The sequence below is a fragment of the Anomaloglossus baeobatrachus genome, chromosome 7 (genome assembly GCF_048569485.1).
Source record: "Anomaloglossus baeobatrachus isolate aAnoBae1 chromosome 7, aAnoBae1.hap1, whole genome shotgun sequence".
Lineage (NCBI taxonomy): Eukaryota > Metazoa > Chordata > Amphibia > Anura > Aromobatidae > Anomaloglossus > Anomaloglossus baeobatrachus.
In genome coordinates this window covers 198,680,292-198,698,204 of record NC_134359.1, presented here as the reverse complement: position 1 = coordinate 198,698,204, position 17,913 = coordinate 198,680,292, and the positions used below count along the sequence as shown (strand labels likewise).

Here is a 17,913-nt window from a genome sequence, read left to right as displayed (position 1 = left end):
TATAAATATGTGCTGTCTAAGTGCTCAGAAGGAAGAAGATGTCATGCGATGTAGGATGGCACCAAGCATGCCAAATAAAAACAGTGGTTTTCTTTTGCCAGATTGAAATGCTTCCATGCGCATCTCTCCCTGCTAGAAAAGTTTGATAGCAGTCTTCTTGAACAGTGAAAGGGCAAGAAAACAACAAGAACAAAGATGGAAGTCAAAACCATGCATAAACAGCTCAATCCATAGACTGTATTGTTAATGCATCACCTGAACTTCACAGCCAACTTCTCTGCCCAAAAACGTAGAAACCAGACCATAAGATCTGAAGAGCATTTTGATGAGTCTTTGCTTTTTCACTGAAGGTTTTAAGTTGGCCTCTAACGGAGTGGGCCTTATCTCTTCTCCTTCATTGTCTGGTGTCTGGAGTTGGACTAATGCAAACATTACCAGCCATAAACCAATGCTCAATCTGGCAAAATAAAACCCACCGTTTTCATTTGGCATGCCTTATGCCATCCTACATCGGATGACGTCTTCTCTTTTTTATGCACTTAGACAGCACAGATTTATGATTCCTTCATTGCACTATCTCAGAGATTTGAGAAGGTCAAATATCCACCGCCTGGGTTGAAAATGGAACTAAGCCTTTCAACACGGAAGAAGGAGATTAAACCGACGAGGATGGGATTCGAACCCATGCATGCAGAGCACAATGGATTAGCAGTCCATCGCCTTAACCACTCGGCCACCTCGTCTACATGAGAAACCTGAAATCAGGTGATATGATCTGATGAGGATATTGACTAGTCTGTGCAATTGAGCTAAAGATTGTGTATCGGCCTCTGGCAAAATGGAGCTTATCACATCTCCTACACTGGATAATGAAAAGAGTTAGACTAGCTCAAACCATATCAGAAATGAGCTAATGCTCAGGGTTTTAATAACAGTATTTTTACTAAAGATTGAATGTCGTGTCTGTATTGAAGCCCTGAAAATTGGTTTATCCCAGATAGCATTTGCATTAGTTTGTCTATAGACATCAGATGACACTGAAGAAGATCAGAAAAGGCCACTCTACCAGAAGCTGCTTTACTATCGGTCAGTAGGAAAAGAGGTGCTGTGGCTTAGTTGGTTAAAGCGCCTGTCTAGTAAATAGGAGATCCTGAGTTCGAATCTCAGCAGTGCCTTCTTTTCATAGTCTCGGTATAGAAGTTTCGATTTTTAAAGGGCACCTTTCATAGTGAGAGACTAATGTCAAATTTGTCTTTCTCACATCTCTGAGATAGTTGAATGAAGGAATTATAAATATGTGCTGTCTAAGTGCTCAGAAGGAAGAAGATGTCATGCGATGTAGGATGGCACCAAGCATGCCAAATAAAAACAGTGGTTTTCTTTTGCCAGATTGAAATGCTTCCATGCGCATCTCTCCCTGCTAGAAAAGTTTGATAGCAGTCTTCTTGAACAGTGAAAGGGCAAGAAAACAACAAGAACAAAGATGGAAGTCAAAACCATGCATAAACAGCTCAATCCATAGACTGTATTGTTAATGCATCACCTGAACTTCACAGCCAACTTCTCTGCCCAAAAACGTAGAAACCAGACCATAAGATCTGAAGAGCATTTTGATGAGTCTTTGCTTTTTCACTGAAGGTTTTAAGTTGGCCTCTAACGGAGTGGGCCTTATCTCTTCTCCTTCATTGTCTGGTGTCTGGAGTTGGACTAATGCAAACCTTACCAGCCATAAACCAATGCTCAATCTGGCAAAATAAAACCCACCGTTTTCATTTGGCATGCCTTATGCCATCCTACATCGGATGACGTCTTCTCTTTTTTATGCACTTAGACAGCACAGATTTATGATTCCTTCATTGCACTATCTCAGAGATTTGAGAAGGTCAAATATCCACCGCCTGGGTTGAAAATGGAACTAAGCCTTTCAACACGGAAGAAGGAGATTAAACCGACGAGGATGGGATTCGAACCCATGCATGCAGAGCACAATGGATTAGCAGTCCATCGCCTTAACCACTCGGCCACCTCGTCTACATGAGAAACCTGAAATCAGGTGATATGATCTGATGAGGATATTGACTAGTCTGTGCAATTGAGCTAAAGATTGAGTATCGGCCTCTGGCAAAATGGAGCTTATCACATTTCCTACACTGGATAATGAAAAGAGTTAGACTAGCTCAAACCATATCAGAAATGAGCTAATGCTCAGGGTTTTAATAACAGTATTTTTACTGAAGATTGAATGTCGTGTCTGTATTGAAGCCCTGAAAATTGGTTTATCCCAGATAGCATTTGCATTAGTTTGTCTCTAGACATCAGATGACACTGAAGAAGATCAGAAAAGGCCACTCTACCAGAAGCTGCTTTACTATCGGTCAGTAGGAAAAGAGGTGCTGTGGCTTAGTTGGTTATAGCGCCTGTCTAGTAAACAGGAGATCCTGAGTTCGAATCTCAGCAGTGCCTTCTTTTCATAGTCTCGGTATAGAAGTTTCGATTTTTAAAGGGCACCTTTCATAGTGAGAGACTAATGTCAAATTTGTCTTTCTCACATCTCTGAGATAGTTGAATGAAGGAATTATAAATATGTGCTGTCTAAGTGCTCAGAAGGAAGAAGATGTCATGCGATGTAGGATGGCACCAAGCATGCCAAATAAAAACAGTGGTTTTCTTTTGCCAGATTGAAATGCTTCCATGCGCATCTCTCCCTGCTAGAAAAGTTTGATAGCAGTCTTCTTGAACAGTGAAAGGGCAAGAAAACAACAAGAACAAAGATGGAAGTCAAAACCATGCATAAACAGCTCAATCCATAGACTGTATTGTTAATGCATCACCTGAACTTCACAGCCAACTTCTCTGCCCAAAAACGTAGAAACCAGACCATAAGATCTGAAGAGCATTTTGATGAGTCTTTGCTTTTTCACTGAAGGTTTTAAGTTGGCCTCTAACGGAGTGGGCCTTATCTCTTCTCCTTCATTGTCTGGTGTCTGGAGTTGGACTAATGCAAACCTTACCAGCCATAAACCAATGCTCAATCTGGCAAAATAAAACCCACCGTTTTCATTTGGCATGCCTTATGCCATCCTACATCGGATGACGTCTTCTCTTTTTTATGCACTTAGACAGCACAGATTTATGATTCCTTCATTGCACTATCTCAGAGATTTGAGAAGGTCAAATATCCACCGCCTGGGTTGAAAATGGAACTAAGCCTTTCAACACGGAAGAAGGAGATTAAACCGACGAGGATGGGATTCGAACCCATGCATGCAGAGCACAATGGATTAGCAGTCCATCGCCTTAACCACTCGGCCACCTCGTCTACATGAGAAACCTGAAATCAGGTGATATGATCTGATGAGGATATTGACTAGTCTGTGCAATTGAGCTAAAGATTGTGTATCGGCCTCTGGCAAAATGGAGCTTATCACATCTCCTACACTGGATAATGAAAAGAGTTAGACTAGCTCAAACCATATCAGAAATGAGCTAATGCTCAGGGTTTTAATAACAGTATTTTTACTGAAGATTGAATGTCGTGTCTGTATTGAAGCCCTGAAAATTGGTTTATCCCAGATAGCATTTGCATTAGTTTGTCTCTAGACATCAGATGACACTGAAGAAGATCAGAAAAGGCCACTCTACCAGAAGCTGCTTTACTATCGGTCAGTAGGAAAAGAGGTGCTGTGGCTTAGTTGGTTATAGCGCCTGTCTAGTAAACAGGAGATCCTGAGTTCGAATCTCAGCAGTGCCTTCTTTTCATAGTCTCGGTATAGAAGTTTCGATTTTTAAAGGGCACCTTTCATAGTGAGAGACTAATGTCAAATTTGTCTTTCTCACATCTCTGAGATAGTTGAATGAAGGAATTATAAATATGTGCTGTCTAAGTGCTCAGAAGGAAGAAGATGTCATGCGATGTAGGATGGCACCAAGCATGCCAAATAAAAACAGTGGTTTTCTTTTGCCAGATTGAAATGCTTCCATGCGCATCTCTCCCTGCTAGAAAAGTTTGATAGCAGTCTTCTTGAACAGTGAAAGGGCAAGAAAACAACAAGAACAAAGATGGAAGTCAAAACCATGCATAAACAGCTCAATCCATAGACTGTATTGTTAATGCATCACCTGAACTTCACAGCCAACTTCTCTGCCCAAAAACGTAGAAACCAGACCATAAGATCTGAAGAGCATTTTGATGAGTCTTTGCTTTTTCACTGAAGGTTTTAAGTTGGCCTCTAACGGAGTGGGCCTTATCTCTTCTCCTTCATTGTCTGGTGTCTGGAGTTGGACTAATGCAAACCTTACCAGCCATAAACCAATGCTCAATCTGGCAAAATAAAACCCACCGTTTTCATTTGGCATGCCTTATGCCATCCTACATCGGATGACGTCTTCTCTTTTTTATGCACTTAGACAGCACAGATTTATGATTCCTTCATTGCACTATCTCAGAGATTTGAGAAGGTCAAATATCCACCGCCTGGGTTGAAAATGGAACTAAGCCTTTCAACACGGAAGAAGGAGATTAAACCGACGAGGATGGGATTCGAACCCATGCATGCAGAGCACAATGGATTAGCAGTCCATCGCCTTAACCACTCGGCCACCTCGTCTACATGAGAAACCTGAAATCAGGTGATATGATCTGATGAGGATATTGACTAGTCTGTGCAATTGAGCTAAAGATTGTGTATCGGCCTCTGGCAAAATGGAGCTTATCACATCTCCTACACTGGATAATGAAAAGAGTTAGACTAGCTCAAACCATATCAGAAATGAGCTAATGCTCAGGGTTTTAATAACAGTATTTTTACTGAAGATTGAATGTCGTGTCTGTATTGAAGCCCTGAAATTTGGTTTATCCCAGATAGCATTTGCATTAGTTTGTCTCTAGACATCAGATGACACTGAAGAAGATCAGAAAAGGCCACTCTACCAGAAGCTGCTTTACTATCGGTCAGTAGGAAAAGAGGTGCTGTGGCTTAGTTGGTTAAAGCGCCTGTCTAGTAAACAGGAGATCCTGAGTTCGAATCTCAGCAGTGCCTTCTTTTCATAGTCTCGGTATAGAAGTTTCGATTTTTAAAGGGCACCTTTCATAGTGAGAGACTAATGTCAAATTTGTCTTTCTCACATCTCTGAGATAGTTGAATGAAGGAATTATAAATATGTGCTGTCTAAGTGCTCAGAAGGAAGAAGATGTCATGCGATGTAGGATGGCACCAAGCATGCCAAATAAAAACAGTGGTTTTCTTTTGCCAGATTGAAATGCTTCCATGCGCATCTCTCCCTGCTAGAAAAGTTTGATAGCAGTCTTCTTGAACAGTGAAAGGGCAAGAAAACAACAAGAACAAAGATGGAAGTCAAAACCATGCATAAACAGCTCAATCCATAGACTGTATTGTTAATGCATCACCTGAACTTCACAGCCAACTTCTCTGCCCAAAAACGTAGAAACCAGACCATAAGATCTGAAGAGCATTTTGATGAGTCTTTGCTTTTTCACTGAAGGTTTTAAGTTGGCCTCTAACGGAGTGGGCCTTATCTCTTCTCCTTCATTGTCTGGTGTCTGGAGTTGGACTAATGCAAACATTACCAGCCATAAACCAATGCTCAATCTGGCAAAATAAAACCCACCGTTTTCATTTGGCATGCCTTATGCCATCCTACATCGGATGACGTCTTCTCTTTTTTATGCACTTAGACAGCACAGATTTATGATTCCTTCATTGCACTATCTCAGAGATTTGAGAAGGTCAAATATCCACCGCCTGGGTTGAAAATGGAACTAAGCCTTTCAACACGGAAGAAGGAGATTAAACCGACGAGGATGGGATTCGAACCCATGCATGCAGAGCACAATGGATTAGCAGTCCATCGCCTTAACCACTCGGCCACCTCGTCTACATGAGAAACCTGAAATCAGGTGATATGATCTGATGAGGATATTGACTAGTCTGTGCAATTGAGCTAAAGATTGTGTATCGGCCTCTGGCAAAATGGAGCTTATCACATCTCCTACACTGGATAATGAAAAGAGTTAGACTAGCTCAAACCATATCAGAAATGAGCTAATGCTCAGGGTTTTAATAACAGTATTTTTACTGAAGATTGAATGTCGTGTCTGTATTGAAGCCCTGAAAATTGGTTTATCCCAGATAGCATTTGCATTAGTTTGTCTCTAGACATCAGATGACACTGAAGAAGATCAGAAAAGGCCACTCTACCAGAAGCTGCTTTACTATCGGTCAGTAGGAAAAGAGGTGCTGTGGCTTAGTTGGTTAAAGCGCCTGTCTAGTAAACAGGAGATCCTGAGTTCGAATCTCAGCAGTGCCTTCTTTTCATAGTCTCGGTATAGAAGTTTCGATTTTTAAAGGGCACCTTTCATAGTGAGAGACTAATGTCAAATTTGTCTTTCTCACATCTCTGAGATAGTTGAATGAAGGAATTATAAATATGTGCTGTCTAAGTGCTCAGAAGGAAGAAGATGTCATGCGATGTAGGATGGCACCAAGCATGCCAAATAAAAACAGTGGTTTTCTTTTGCCAGATTGAAATGCTTCCATGCGCATCTCTCCCTGCTAGAAAAGTTTGATAGCAGTCTTCTTGAACAGTGAAAGGGCAAGAAAACAACAAGAACAAAGATGGAAGTCAAAACCATGCATAAACAGCTCAATCCATAGACTGTATTGTTAATGCATCACCTGAACTTCACAGCCAACTTCTCTGCCCAAAAACGTAGAAACCAGACCATAAGATCTGAAGAGCATTTTGATGAGTCTTTGCTTTTTCACTGAAGGTTTTAAGTTGGCCTCTAACGGAGTGGGCCTTATCTCTTCTCCTTCATTGTCTGGTGTCTGGAGTTGGACTAATGCAAACCTTACCAGCCATAAACCAATGCTCAATCTGGCAAAATAAAACCCACCGTTTTCATTTGGCATGCCTTATGCCATCCTACATCGGATGACGTCTTCTCTTTTTTATGCACTTAGACAGCACAGATTTATGATTCCTTCATTGCACTATCTCAGAGATTTGAGAAGGTCAAATATCCACCGCCTGGGTTGAAAATGGAACTAAGCCTTTCAACACGGAAGAAGGAGATTAAACCGACGAGGATGGGATTCGAACCCATGCATGCAGAGCACAATGGATTAGCAGTCCATCGCCTTAACCACTCGGCCACCTCGTCTACATGAGAAACCTGAAATCAGGTGATATGATCTGATGAGGATATTGACTAGTCTGTGCAATTGAGCTAAAGATTGAGTATCGGCCTCTGGCAAAATGGAGCTTATCACATTTCCTACACTGGATAATGAAAAGAGTTAGACTAGCTCAAACCATATCAGAAATGAGCTAATGCTCAGGGTTTTAATAACAGTATTTTTACTGAAGATTGAATGTCGTGTCTGTATTGAAGCCCTGAAAATTGGTTTATCCCAGATAGCATTTGCATTAGTTTGTCTCTAGACATCAGATGACACTGAAGAAGATCAGAAAAGGCCACTCTACCAGAAGCTGCTTTACTATCGGTCAGTAGGAAAAGAGGTGCTGTGGCTTAGTTGGTTATAGCGCCTGTCTAGTAAACAGGAGATCCTGAGTTCGAATCTCAGCAGTGCCTTCTTTTCATAGTCTCGGTATAGAAGTTTCGATTTTTAAAGGGCACCTTTCATAGTGAGAGACTAATGTCAAATTTGTCTTTCTCACATCTCTGAGATAGTTGAATGAAGGAATTATAAATATGTGCTGTCTAAGTGCTCAGAAGGAAGAAGATGTCATGCGATGTAGGATGGCACCAAGCATGCCAAATAAAAACAGTGGTTTTCTTTTGCCAGATTGAAATGCTTCCATGCGCATCTCTCCCTGCTAGAAAAGTTTGATAGCAGTCTTCTTGAACAGTGAAAGGGCAAGAAAACAACAAGAACAAAGATGGAAGTCAAAACCATGCATAAACAGCTCAATCCATAGACTGTATTGTTAATGCATCACCTGAACTTCACAGCCAACTTCTCTGCCCAAAAACGTAGAAACCAGACCATAAGATCTGAAGAGCATTTTGATGAGTCTTTGCTTTTTCACTGAAGGTTTTAAGTTGGCCTCTAACGGAGTGGGCCTTATCTCTTCTCCTTCATTGTCTGGTGTCTGGAGTTGGACTAATGCAAACCTTACCAGCCATAAACCAATGCTCAATCTGGCAAAATAAAACCCACCGTTTTCATTTGGCATGCCTTATGCCATCCTACATCGGATGACGTCTTCTCTTTTTTATGCACTTAGACAGCACAGATTTATGATTCCTTCATTGCACTATCTCAGAGATTTGAGAAGGTCAAATATCCACCGCCTGGGTTGAAAATGGAACTAAGCCTTTCAACACGGAAGAAGGAGATTAAACCGACGAGGATGGGATTCGAACCCATGCATGCAGAGCACAATGGATTAGCAGTCCATCGCCTTAACCACTCGGCCACCTCGTCTACATGAGAAACCTGAAATCAGGTGATATGATCTGATGAGGATATTGACTAGTCTGTGCAATTGAGCTAAAGATTGTGTATCGGCCTCTGGCAAAATGGAGCTTATCACATCTCCTACACTGGATAATGAAAAGAGTTAGACTAGCTCAAACCATATCAGAAATGAGCTAATGCTCAGGGTTTTAATAACAGTATTTTTACTGAAGATTGAATGTCGTGTCTGTATTGAAGCCCTGAAAATTGGTTTATCCCAGATAGCATTTGCATTAGTTTGTCTCTAGACATCAGATGACACTGAAGAAGATCAGAAAAGGCCACTCTACCAGAAGCTGCTTTACTATCGGTCAGTAGGAAAAGAGGTGCTGTGGCTTAGTTGGTTAAAGCGCCTGTCTAGTAAACAGGAGATCCTGAGTTCGAATCTCAGCAGTGCCTTCTTTTCATAGTCTCGGTATAGAAGTTTCGATTTTTAAAGGGCACCTTTCATAGTGAGAGACTAATGTCAAATTTGTCTTTCTCACATCTCTGAGATAGTTGAATGAAGGAATTATAAATATGTGCTGTCTAAGTGCTCAGAAGGAAGAAGATGTCATGCGATGTAGGATGGCACCAAGCATGCCAAATAAAAACAGTGGTTTTCTTTTGCCAGATTGAAATGCTTCCATGCGCATCTCTCCCTGCTAGAAAAGTTTGATAGCAGTCTTCTTGAACAGTGAAAGGGCAAGAAAACAACAAGAACAAAGATGGAAGTCAAAACCATGCATAAACAGCTCAATCCATAGACTGTATTGTTAATGCATCACCTGAACTTCACAGCCAACTTCTCTGCCCAAAAACGTAGAAACCAGACCATAAGATCTGAAGAGCATTTTGATGAGTCTTTGCTTTTTCACTGAAGGTTTTAAGTTGGCCTCTAACGGAGTGGGCCTTATCTCTTCTCCTTCATTGTCTGGTGTCTGGAGTTGGACTAATGCAAACCTTACCAGCCATAAACCAATGCTCAATCTGGCAAAATAAAACCCACCGTTTTCATTTGGCATGCCTTATGCCATCCTACATCGGATGACGTCTTCTCTTTTTTATGCACTTAGACAGCACAGATTTATGATTCCTTCATTGCACTATCTCAGAGATTTGAGAAGGTCAAATATCCACCGCCTGGGTTGAAAATGGAACTAAGCCTTTCAACACGGAAGAAGGAGATTAAACCGACGAGGATGGGATTCGAACCCATGCATGCAGAGCACAATGGATTAGCAGTCCATCGCCTTAACCACTCGGCCACCTCGTCTACATGAGAAACCTGAAATCAGGTGATATGATCTGATGAGGATATTGACTAGTCTGTGCAATTGAGCTAAAGATTGTGTATCGGCCTCTGGCAAAATGGAGCTTATCACATCTCCTACACTGGATAATGAAAAGAGTTAGACTAGCTCAAACCATATCAGAAATGAGCTAATGCTCAGGGTTTTAATAACAGTATTTTTACTGAAGATTGAATGTCGTGTCTGTATTGAAGCCCTGAAAATTGGTTTATCCCAGATAGCATTTGCATTAGTTTGTCTCTAGACATCAGATGACACTGAAGAAGATCAGAAAAGGCCACTCTACCAGAAGCTGCTTTACTATCGGTCAGTAGGAAAAGAGGTGCTGTGGCTTAGTTGGTTAAAGCGCCTGTCTAGTAAACAGGAGATCCTGAGTTCGAATCTCAGCAGTGCCTTCTTTTCATAGTCTCGGTATAGAAGTTTCGATTTTTAAAGGGCACCTTTCATAGTGAGAGACTAATGTCAAATTTGTCTTTCTCACATCTCTGAGATAGTTGAATGAAGGAATTATAAATATGTGCTGTCTAAGTGCTCAGAAGGAAGAAGATGTCATGCGATGTAGGATGGCACCAAGCATGCCAAATAAAAACAGTGGTTTTCTTTTGCCAGATTGAAATGCTTCCATGCGCATCTCTCCCTGCTAGAAAAGTTTGATAGCAGTCTTCTTGAACAGTGAAAGGGCAAGAAAACAACAAGAACAAAGATGGAAGTCAAAACCATGCATAAACAGCTCAATCCATAGACTGTATTGTTAATGCATCACCTGAACTTCACAGCCAACTTCTCTGCCCAAAAACGTAGAAACCAGACCATAAGATCTGAAGAGCATTTTGATGAGTCTTTGCTTTTTCACTGAAGGTTTTAAGTTGGCCTCTAACGGAGTGGGCCTTATCTCTTCTCCTTCATTGTCTGGTGTCTGGAGTTGGACTAATGCAAACCTTACCAGCCATAAACCAATGCTCAATCTGGCAAAATAAAACCCACCGTTTTCATTTGGCATGCCTTATGCCATCCTACATCGGATGACGTCTTCTCTTTTTTATGCACTTAGACAGCACAGATTTATGATTCCTTCATTGCACTATCTCAGAGATTTGAGAAGGTCAAATATCCACCGCCTGGGTTGAAAATGGAACTAAGCCTTTCAACACGGAAGAAGGAGATTAAACCGACGAGGATGGGATTCGAACCCATGCATGCAGAGCACAATGGATTAGCAGTCCATCGCCTTAACCACTCGGCCACCTCGTCTACATGAGAAACCTGAAATCAGGTGATATGATCTGATGAGGATATTGACTAGTCTGTGCAATTGAGCTAAAGATTGAGTATCGGCCTCTGGCAAAATGGAGCTTATCACATTTCCTACACTGGATAATGAAAAGAGTTAGACTAGCTCAAACCATATCAGAAATGAGCTAATGCTCAGGGTTTTAATAACAGTATTTTTACTGAAGATTGAATGTCGTGTCTGTATTGAAGCCCTGAAAATTGGTTTATCCCAGATAGCATTTGCATTAGTTTGTCTCTAGACATCAGATGACACTGAAGAAGATCAGAAAAGGCCACTCTACCAGAAGCTGCTTTACTATCGGTCAGTAGGAAAAGAGGTGCTGTGGCTTAGTTGGTTATAGCGCCTGTCTAGTAAACAGGAGATCCTGAGTTCGAATCTCAGCAGTGCCTTCTTTTCATAGTCTCGGTATAGAAGTTTCGATTTTTAAAGGGCACCTTTCATAGTGAGAGACTAATGTCAAATTTGTCTTTCTCACATCTCTGAGATAGTTGAATGAAGGAATTATAAATATGTGCTGTCTAAGTGCTCAGAAGGAAGAAGATGTCATGCGATGTAGGATGGCACCAAGCATGCCAAATAAAAACAGTGGTTTTCTTTTGCCAGATTGAAATGCTTCCATGCGCATCTCTCCCTGCTAGAAAAGTTTGATAGCAGTCTTCTTGAACAGTGAAAGGGCAAGAAAACAACAAGAACAAAGATGGAAGTCAAAACCATGCATAAACAGCTCAATCCATAGACTGTATTGTTAATGCATCACCTGAACTTCACAGCCAACTTCTCTGCCCAAAAACGTAGAAACCAGACCATAAGATCTGAAGAGCATTTTGATGAGTCTTTGCTTTTTCACTGAAGGTTTTAAGTTGGCCTCTAACGGAGTGGGCCTTATCTCTTCTCCTTCATTGTCTGGTGTCTGGAGTTGGACTAATGCAAACCTTACCAGCCATAAACCAATGCTCAATCTGGCAAAATAAAACCCACCGTTTTCATTTGGCATGCCTTATGCCATCCTACATCGGATGACGTCTTCTCTTTTTTATGCACTTAGACAGCACAGATTTATGATTCCTTCATTGCACTATCTCAGAGATTTGAGAAGGTCAAATATCCACCGCCTGGGTTGAAAATGGAACTAAGCCTTTCAACACGGAAGAAGGAGATTAAACCGACGAGGATGGGATTCGAACCCATGCATGCAGAGCACAATGGATTAGCAGTCCATCGCCTTAACCACTCGGCCACCTCGTCTACATGAGAAACCTGAAATCAGGTGATATGATCTGATGAGGATATTGACTAGTCTGTGCAATTGAGCTAAAGATTGTGTATCGGCCTCTGGCAAAATGGAGCTTATCACATCTCCTACACTGGATAATGAAAAGAGTTAGACTAGCTCAAACCATATCAGAAATGAGCTAATGCTCAGGGTTTTAATAACAGTATTTTTACTGAAGATTGAATGTCGTGTCTGTATTGAAGCCCTGAAAATTGGTTTATCCCAGATAGCATTTGCATTAGTTTGTCTCTAGACATCAGATGACACTGAAGAAGATCAGAAAAGGCCACTCTACCAGAAGCTGCTTTACTATCGGTCAGTAGGAAAAGAGGTGCTGTGGCTTAGTTGGTTATAGCGCCTGTCTAGTAAACAGGAGATCCTGAGTTCGAATCTCAGCAGTGCCTTCTTTTCATAGTCTCGGTATAGAAGTTTCGATTTTTAAAGGGCACCTTTCATAGTGAGAGACTAATGTCAAATTTGTCTTTCTCACATCTCTGAGATAGTTGAATGAAGGAATTATAAATATGTGCTGTCTAAGTGCTCAGAAGGAAGAAGATGTCATGCGATGTAGGATGGCACCAAGCATGCCAAATAAAAACAGTGGTTTTCTTTTGCCAGATTGAAATGCTTCCATGCGCATCTCTCCCTGCTAGAAAAGTTTGATAGCAGTCTTCTTGAACAGTGAAAGGGCAAGAAAACAACAAGAACAAAGATGGAAGTCAAAACCATGCATAAACAGCTCAATCCATAGACTGTATTGTTAATGCATCACCTGAACTTCACAGCCAACTTCTCTGCCCAAAAACGTAGAAACCAGACCATAAGATCTGAAGAGCATTTTGATGAGTCTTTGCTTTTTCACTGAAGGTTTTAAGTTGGCCTCTAACGGAGTGGGCCTTATCTCTTCTCCTTCATTGTCTGGTGTCTGGAGTTGGACTAATGCAAACCTTACCAGCCATAAACCAATGCTCAATCTGGCAAAATAAAACCCACCGTTTTCATTTGGCATGCCTTATGCCATCCTACATCGGATGACGTCTTCTCTTTTTTATGCACTTAGACAGCACAGATTTATGATTCCTTCATTGCACTATCTCAGAGATTTGAGAAGGTCAAATATCCACCGCCTGGGTTGAAAATGGAACTAAGCCTTTCAACACGGAAGAAGGAGATTAAACCGACGAGGATGGGATTCGAACCCATGCATGCAGAGCACAATGGATTAGCAGTCCATCGCCTTAACCACTCGGCCACCTCGTCTACATGAGAAACCTGAAATCAGGTGATATGATCTGATGAGGATATTGACTAGTCTGTGCAATTGAGCTAAAGATTGTGTATCGGCCTCTGGCAAAATGGAGCTTATCACATCTCCTACACTGGATAATGAAAAGAGTTAGACTAGCTCAAACCATATCAGAAATGAGCTAATGCTCAGGGTTTTAATAACAGTATTTTTACTGAAGATTGAATGTCGTGTCTGTATTGAAGCCCTGAAAATTGGTTTATCCCAGATAGCATTTGCATTAGTTTGTCTCTAGACATCAGATGACACTGAAGAAGATCAGAAAAGGCCACTCTACCAGAAGCTGCTTTACTATCGGTCAGTAGGAAAAGAGGTGCTGTGGCTTAGTTGGTTATAGCGCCTGTCTAGTAAACAGGAGATCCTGAGTTCGAATCTCAGCAGTGCCTTCTTTTCATAGTCTCGGTATAGAAGTTTCGATTTTTAAAGGGCACCTTTCATAGTGAGAGACTAATGTCAAATTTGTCTTTCTCACATCTCTGAGATAGTTGAATGAAGGAATTATAAATATGTGCTGTCTAAGTGCTCAGAAGGAAGAAGATGTCATGCGATGTAGGATGGCACCAAGCATGCCAAATAAAAACAGTGGTTTTCTTTTGCCAGATTGAAATGCTTCCATGCGCATCTCTCCCTGCTAGAAAAGTTTGATAGCAGTCTTCTTGAACAGTGAAAGGGCAAGAAAACAACAAGAACAAAGATGGAAGTCAAAACCATGCATAAACAGCTCAATCCATAGACTGTATTGTTAATGCATCACCTGAACTTCACAGCCAACTTCTCTGCCCAAAAACGTAGAAACCAGACCATAAGATCTGAAGAGCATTTTGATGAGTCTTTGCTTTTTCACTGAAGGTTTTAAGTTGGCCTCTAACGGAGTGGGCCTTATCTCTTCTCCTTCATTGTCTGGTGTCTGGAGTTGGACTAATGCAAACCTTACCAGCCATAAACCAATGCTCAATCTGGCAAAATAAAACCCACCGTTTTCATTTGGCATGCCTTATGCCATCCTACATCGGATGACGTCTTCTCTTTTTTATGCACTTAGACAGCACAGATTTATGATTCCTTCATTGCACTATCTCAGAGATTTGAGAAGGTCAAATATCCACCGCCTGGGTTGAAAATGGAACTAAGCCTTTCAACACGGAAGAAGGAGATTAAACCGACGAGGATGGGATTCGAACCCATGCATGCAGAGCACAATGGATTAGCAGTCCATCGCCTTAACCACTCGGCCACCTCGTCTACATGAGAAACCTGAAATCAGGTGATATGATCTGATGAGGATATTGACTAGTCTGTGCAATTGAGCTAAAGATTGTGTATCGGCCTCTGGCAAAATGGAGCTTATCACATCTCCTACACTGGATAATGAAAAGAGTTAGACTAGCTCAAACCATATCAGAAATGAGCTAATGCTCAGGGTTTTAATAACAGTATTTTTACTGAAGATTGAATGTCGTGTCTGTATTGAAGCCCTGAAAATTGGTTTATCCCAGATAGCATTTGCATTAGTTTGTCTCTAGACATCAGATGACACTGAAGAAGATCAGAAAAGGCCACTCTACCAGAAGCTGCTTTACTATCGGTCAGTAGGAAAAGAGGTGCTGTGGCTTAGTTGGTTATAGCGCCTGTCTAGTAAACAGGAGATCCTGAGTTCGAATCTCAGCAGTGCCTTCTTTTCATAGTCTCGGTATAGAAGTTTTGATTTTTAAAGGGCACCTTTCATAGTGAGAGACTAATGTCAAATTTGTCTTTCTCACATCTCTGAGATAGTTGAATGAAGGAATTATAAATATGTGCTGTCTAAGTGCTCAGAAGGAAGAAGATGTCATGCGATGTAGGATGGCACCAAGCATGCCAAATAAAAACAGTGGTTTTCTTTTGCCAGATTGAAATGCTTCCATGCGCATCTCTCCCTGCTAGAAAAGTTTGATAGCAGTCTTCTTGAACAGTGAAAGGGCAAGAAAACAACAAGAACAAAGATGGAAGTCAAAACCATGCATAAACAGCTCAATCCATAGACTGTATTGTTAATGCATCACCTGAACTTCACAGCCAACTTCTCTGCCCAAAAACGTAGAAACCAGACCATAAGATCTGAAGAGCATTTTGATGAGTCTTTGCTTTTTCACTGAAGGTTTTAAGTTGGCCTCTAACGGAGTGGGCCTTATCTCTTCTCCTTCATTGTCTGGTGTCTGGAGTTGGACTAATGCAAACCTTACCAGCCATAAACCAATGCTCAATCTGGCAAAATAAAACCCACCGTTTTCATTTGGCATGCCTTATGCCATCCTACATCGGATGACGTCTTCTCTTTTTTATGCACTTAGACAGCACAGATTTATGATTCCTTCATTGCACTATCTCAGAGATTTGAGAAGGTCAAATATCCACCGCCTGGGTTGAAAATGGAACTAAGCCTTTCAACACGGAAGAAGGAGATTAAACCGACGAGGATGGGATTCGAACCCATGCATGCAGAGCACAATGGATTAGCAGTCCATCGCCTTAACCACTCGGCCACCTCGTCTACATGAGAAACCTGAAATCAGGTGATATGATCTGATGAGGATATTGACTAGTCTGTGCAATTGAGCTAAAGATTGTGTATCGGCCTCTGGCAAAATGGAGCTTATCACATCTCCTACACTGGATAATGAAAAGAGTTAGACTAGCTCAAACCATATCAGAAATGAGCTAATGCTCAGGGTTTTAATAACAGTATTTTTACTGAAGATTGAATGTCGTGTCTGTATTGAAGCCCTGAAAATTGGTTTATCCCAGATAGCATTTGCATTAGTTTGTCTCTAGACATCAGATGACACTGAAGAAGATCAGAAAAGGCCACTCTACCAGAAGCTGCTTTACTATCGGTCAGTAGGAAAAGAGGTGCTGTGGCTTAGTTGGTTATAGCGCCTGTCTAGTAAACAGGAGATCCTGAGTTCGAATCTCAGCAGTGCCTTCTTTTCATAGTCTCGGTATAGAAGTTTCGATTTTTAAAGGGCACCTTTCATAGTGAGAGACTAATGTCAAATTTGTCTTTCTCACATCTCTGAGATAGTTGAATGAAGGAATTATAAATATGTGCTGTCTAAGTGCTCAGAAGGAAGAAGATGTCATGCGATGTAGGATGGCACCAAGCATGCCAAATAAAAACAGTGGTTTTCTTTTGCCAGATTGAAATACTTCCATGCGCATCTCTCCCTGCTAGAAAAGTTTGATAGCAGTCTTCTTGAACAGTGAAAGGGCAAGAAAACAACAAGAACAAAGATGGAAGTCAAAACCATGCATAAACAGCTCAATCCATAGACTGTATTGTTAATGCATCACCTGAACTTCACAGCCAACTTCTCTGCCCAAAAACGTAGAAACCAGACCATAAGATCTGAAGAGCATTTTGATGAGTCTTTGCTTTTTCACTGAAGGTTTTAAGTTGGCCTCTAACGGAGTGGGCCTTATCTCTTCTCCTTCATTGTCTGGTGTCTGGAGTTGGACTAATGCAAACCTTACCAGCCATAAACCAATGCTCAATCTGGCAAAATAAAACCCACCGTTTTCATTTGGCATGCCTTATGCCATCCTACATCGGATGACGTCTTCTCTTTTTTATGCACTTAGACAGCACAGATTTATGATTCCTTCATTGCACTATCTCAAAGATTTGAGAAGGTCAAATATCCACCGCCTGGGTTGAAAATGGAACTAAGCCTTTCAACACGGAAGAAGGAGATTAAACCGACGAGGATGGGATTCGAACCCATGCATGCAGAGCACAATGGATTAGCAGTCCATCGCCTTAACCACTCGGCCACCTCGTCTACATGAGAAACCTGAAATCAGGTGATATGATCTGATGAGGATATTGACTAGTCTGTGCAATTGAGCTAAAGATTGTGTATCGGCCTCTGGCAAAATGGAGCTTATCACATCTCCTACACTGGATAATGAAAAGAGTTAGACTAGCTCAAACCATATCAGAAATGAGCTAATGCTCAGGGTTTTAATAACAGTATTTTTACTGAAGATTGAATGTCGTGTCTGTATTGAAGCCCTGAAAATTGGTTTATCCCAGATAGCATTTGCATTAGTTTGTCTCTAGACATCAGATGACACTGAAGAAGATCAGAAAAGGCCACTCTACCAGAAGCTGCTTTACTATCGGTCAGTAGGAAAAGAGGTGCTGTGGCTTAGTTGGTTATAGCGCCTGTCTAGTAAACAGGAGATCCTGAGTTCGAAGCTCAGCA

The 17,913-nt window shown here is 41.3% G+C and overlaps 26 non-coding genes across 26 annotated transcripts; 12 read left to right on the top strand and 14 right to left on the bottom strand.

Annotated features, from left to right (window-relative positions):
* Positions 1 to 661: 661 nt before the first annotated feature.
* TRNAS-GCU (transfer RNA serine (anticodon GCU)) lies at positions 662 to 743 on the bottom strand. The gene has a single exon. It is a non-coding gene; the product is annotated as a tRNA-Ser (tRNA).
* A 1,206-nt stretch (positions 744 to 1,949) lies between these two features.
* TRNAS-GCU (transfer RNA serine (anticodon GCU)) lies at positions 1,950 to 2,031 on the bottom strand. The gene has a single exon. It is a non-coding gene; the product is annotated as a tRNA-Ser (tRNA).
* A 358-nt stretch (positions 2,032 to 2,389) lies between these two features.
* TRNAT-AGU (transfer RNA threonine (anticodon AGU)) lies at positions 2,390 to 2,463 on the top strand. Its single transcript has one exon. It is a non-coding gene; the product is annotated as a tRNA-Thr (tRNA).
* A 774-nt stretch (positions 2,464 to 3,237) lies between these two features.
* TRNAS-GCU (transfer RNA serine (anticodon GCU)) lies at positions 3,238 to 3,319 on the bottom strand. Its single transcript has one exon. It is a non-coding gene; the product is annotated as a tRNA-Ser (tRNA).
* Positions 3,320 to 3,677: 358 nt separating this feature from the next.
* On the top strand, positions 3,678 to 3,751 carry TRNAT-AGU (transfer RNA threonine (anticodon AGU)). The gene has a single exon. It is a non-coding gene; the product is annotated as a tRNA-Thr (tRNA).
* A 774-nt stretch (positions 3,752 to 4,525) lies between these two features.
* Positions 4,526 to 4,607, bottom strand: TRNAS-GCU (transfer RNA serine (anticodon GCU)). The gene has a single exon. It is a non-coding gene; the product is annotated as a tRNA-Ser (tRNA).
* A 358-nt stretch (positions 4,608 to 4,965) lies between these two features.
* TRNAT-AGU (transfer RNA threonine (anticodon AGU)) lies at positions 4,966 to 5,039 on the top strand. Its single transcript has one exon. It is a non-coding gene; the product is annotated as a tRNA-Thr (tRNA).
* A 774-nt stretch (positions 5,040 to 5,813) lies between these two features.
* Positions 5,814 to 5,895, bottom strand: TRNAS-GCU (transfer RNA serine (anticodon GCU)). Its single transcript has one exon. It is a non-coding gene; the product is annotated as a tRNA-Ser (tRNA).
* A 358-nt stretch (positions 5,896 to 6,253) lies between these two features.
* TRNAT-AGU (transfer RNA threonine (anticodon AGU)) lies at positions 6,254 to 6,327 on the top strand. Its single transcript has one exon. It is a non-coding gene; the product is annotated as a tRNA-Thr (tRNA).
* A 774-nt stretch (positions 6,328 to 7,101) lies between these two features.
* On the bottom strand, positions 7,102 to 7,183 carry TRNAS-GCU (transfer RNA serine (anticodon GCU)). The gene has a single exon. It is a non-coding gene; the product is annotated as a tRNA-Ser (tRNA).
* A 358-nt stretch (positions 7,184 to 7,541) lies between these two features.
* Positions 7,542 to 7,615, top strand: TRNAT-AGU (transfer RNA threonine (anticodon AGU)). Its single transcript has one exon. It is a non-coding gene; the product is annotated as a tRNA-Thr (tRNA).
* A 774-nt stretch (positions 7,616 to 8,389) lies between these two features.
* TRNAS-GCU (transfer RNA serine (anticodon GCU)) lies at positions 8,390 to 8,471 on the bottom strand. Its single transcript has one exon. It is a non-coding gene; the product is annotated as a tRNA-Ser (tRNA).
* A 358-nt stretch (positions 8,472 to 8,829) lies between these two features.
* On the top strand, positions 8,830 to 8,903 carry TRNAT-AGU (transfer RNA threonine (anticodon AGU)). The gene has a single exon. It is a non-coding gene; the product is annotated as a tRNA-Thr (tRNA).
* Positions 8,904 to 9,677: 774 nt separating this feature from the next.
* On the bottom strand, positions 9,678 to 9,759 carry TRNAS-GCU (transfer RNA serine (anticodon GCU)). Its single transcript has one exon. It is a non-coding gene; the product is annotated as a tRNA-Ser (tRNA).
* Positions 9,760 to 10,117: 358 nt separating this feature from the next.
* Positions 10,118 to 10,191, top strand: TRNAT-AGU (transfer RNA threonine (anticodon AGU)). The gene has a single exon. It is a non-coding gene; the product is annotated as a tRNA-Thr (tRNA).
* Positions 10,192 to 10,965: 774 nt separating this feature from the next.
* Positions 10,966 to 11,047, bottom strand: TRNAS-GCU (transfer RNA serine (anticodon GCU)). Its single transcript has one exon. It is a non-coding gene; the product is annotated as a tRNA-Ser (tRNA).
* A 358-nt stretch (positions 11,048 to 11,405) lies between these two features.
* Positions 11,406 to 11,479, top strand: TRNAT-AGU (transfer RNA threonine (anticodon AGU)). The gene has a single exon. It is a non-coding gene; the product is annotated as a tRNA-Thr (tRNA).
* Positions 11,480 to 12,253: 774 nt separating this feature from the next.
* On the bottom strand, positions 12,254 to 12,335 carry TRNAS-GCU (transfer RNA serine (anticodon GCU)). Its single transcript has one exon. It is a non-coding gene; the product is annotated as a tRNA-Ser (tRNA).
* Positions 12,336 to 12,693: 358 nt separating this feature from the next.
* Positions 12,694 to 12,767, top strand: TRNAT-AGU (transfer RNA threonine (anticodon AGU)). The gene has a single exon. It is a non-coding gene; the product is annotated as a tRNA-Thr (tRNA).
* Positions 12,768 to 13,541: 774 nt separating this feature from the next.
* On the bottom strand, positions 13,542 to 13,623 carry TRNAS-GCU (transfer RNA serine (anticodon GCU)). Its single transcript has one exon. It is a non-coding gene; the product is annotated as a tRNA-Ser (tRNA).
* Positions 13,624 to 13,981: 358 nt separating this feature from the next.
* On the top strand, positions 13,982 to 14,055 carry TRNAT-AGU (transfer RNA threonine (anticodon AGU)). Its single transcript has one exon. It is a non-coding gene; the product is annotated as a tRNA-Thr (tRNA).
* A 774-nt stretch (positions 14,056 to 14,829) lies between these two features.
* Positions 14,830 to 14,911, bottom strand: TRNAS-GCU (transfer RNA serine (anticodon GCU)). Its single transcript has one exon. It is a non-coding gene; the product is annotated as a tRNA-Ser (tRNA).
* Positions 14,912 to 15,269: 358 nt separating this feature from the next.
* On the top strand, positions 15,270 to 15,343 carry TRNAT-AGU (transfer RNA threonine (anticodon AGU)). The gene has a single exon. It is a non-coding gene; the product is annotated as a tRNA-Thr (tRNA).
* Positions 15,344 to 16,117: 774 nt separating this feature from the next.
* Positions 16,118 to 16,199, bottom strand: TRNAS-GCU (transfer RNA serine (anticodon GCU)). The gene has a single exon. It is a non-coding gene; the product is annotated as a tRNA-Ser (tRNA).
* Positions 16,200 to 16,557: 358 nt separating this feature from the next.
* On the top strand, positions 16,558 to 16,631 carry TRNAT-AGU (transfer RNA threonine (anticodon AGU)). Its single transcript has one exon. It is a non-coding gene; the product is annotated as a tRNA-Thr (tRNA).
* A 774-nt stretch (positions 16,632 to 17,405) lies between these two features.
* Positions 17,406 to 17,487, bottom strand: TRNAS-GCU (transfer RNA serine (anticodon GCU)). Its single transcript has one exon. It is a non-coding gene; the product is annotated as a tRNA-Ser (tRNA).
* Positions 17,488 to 17,913: the final 426 nt, after the last annotated feature.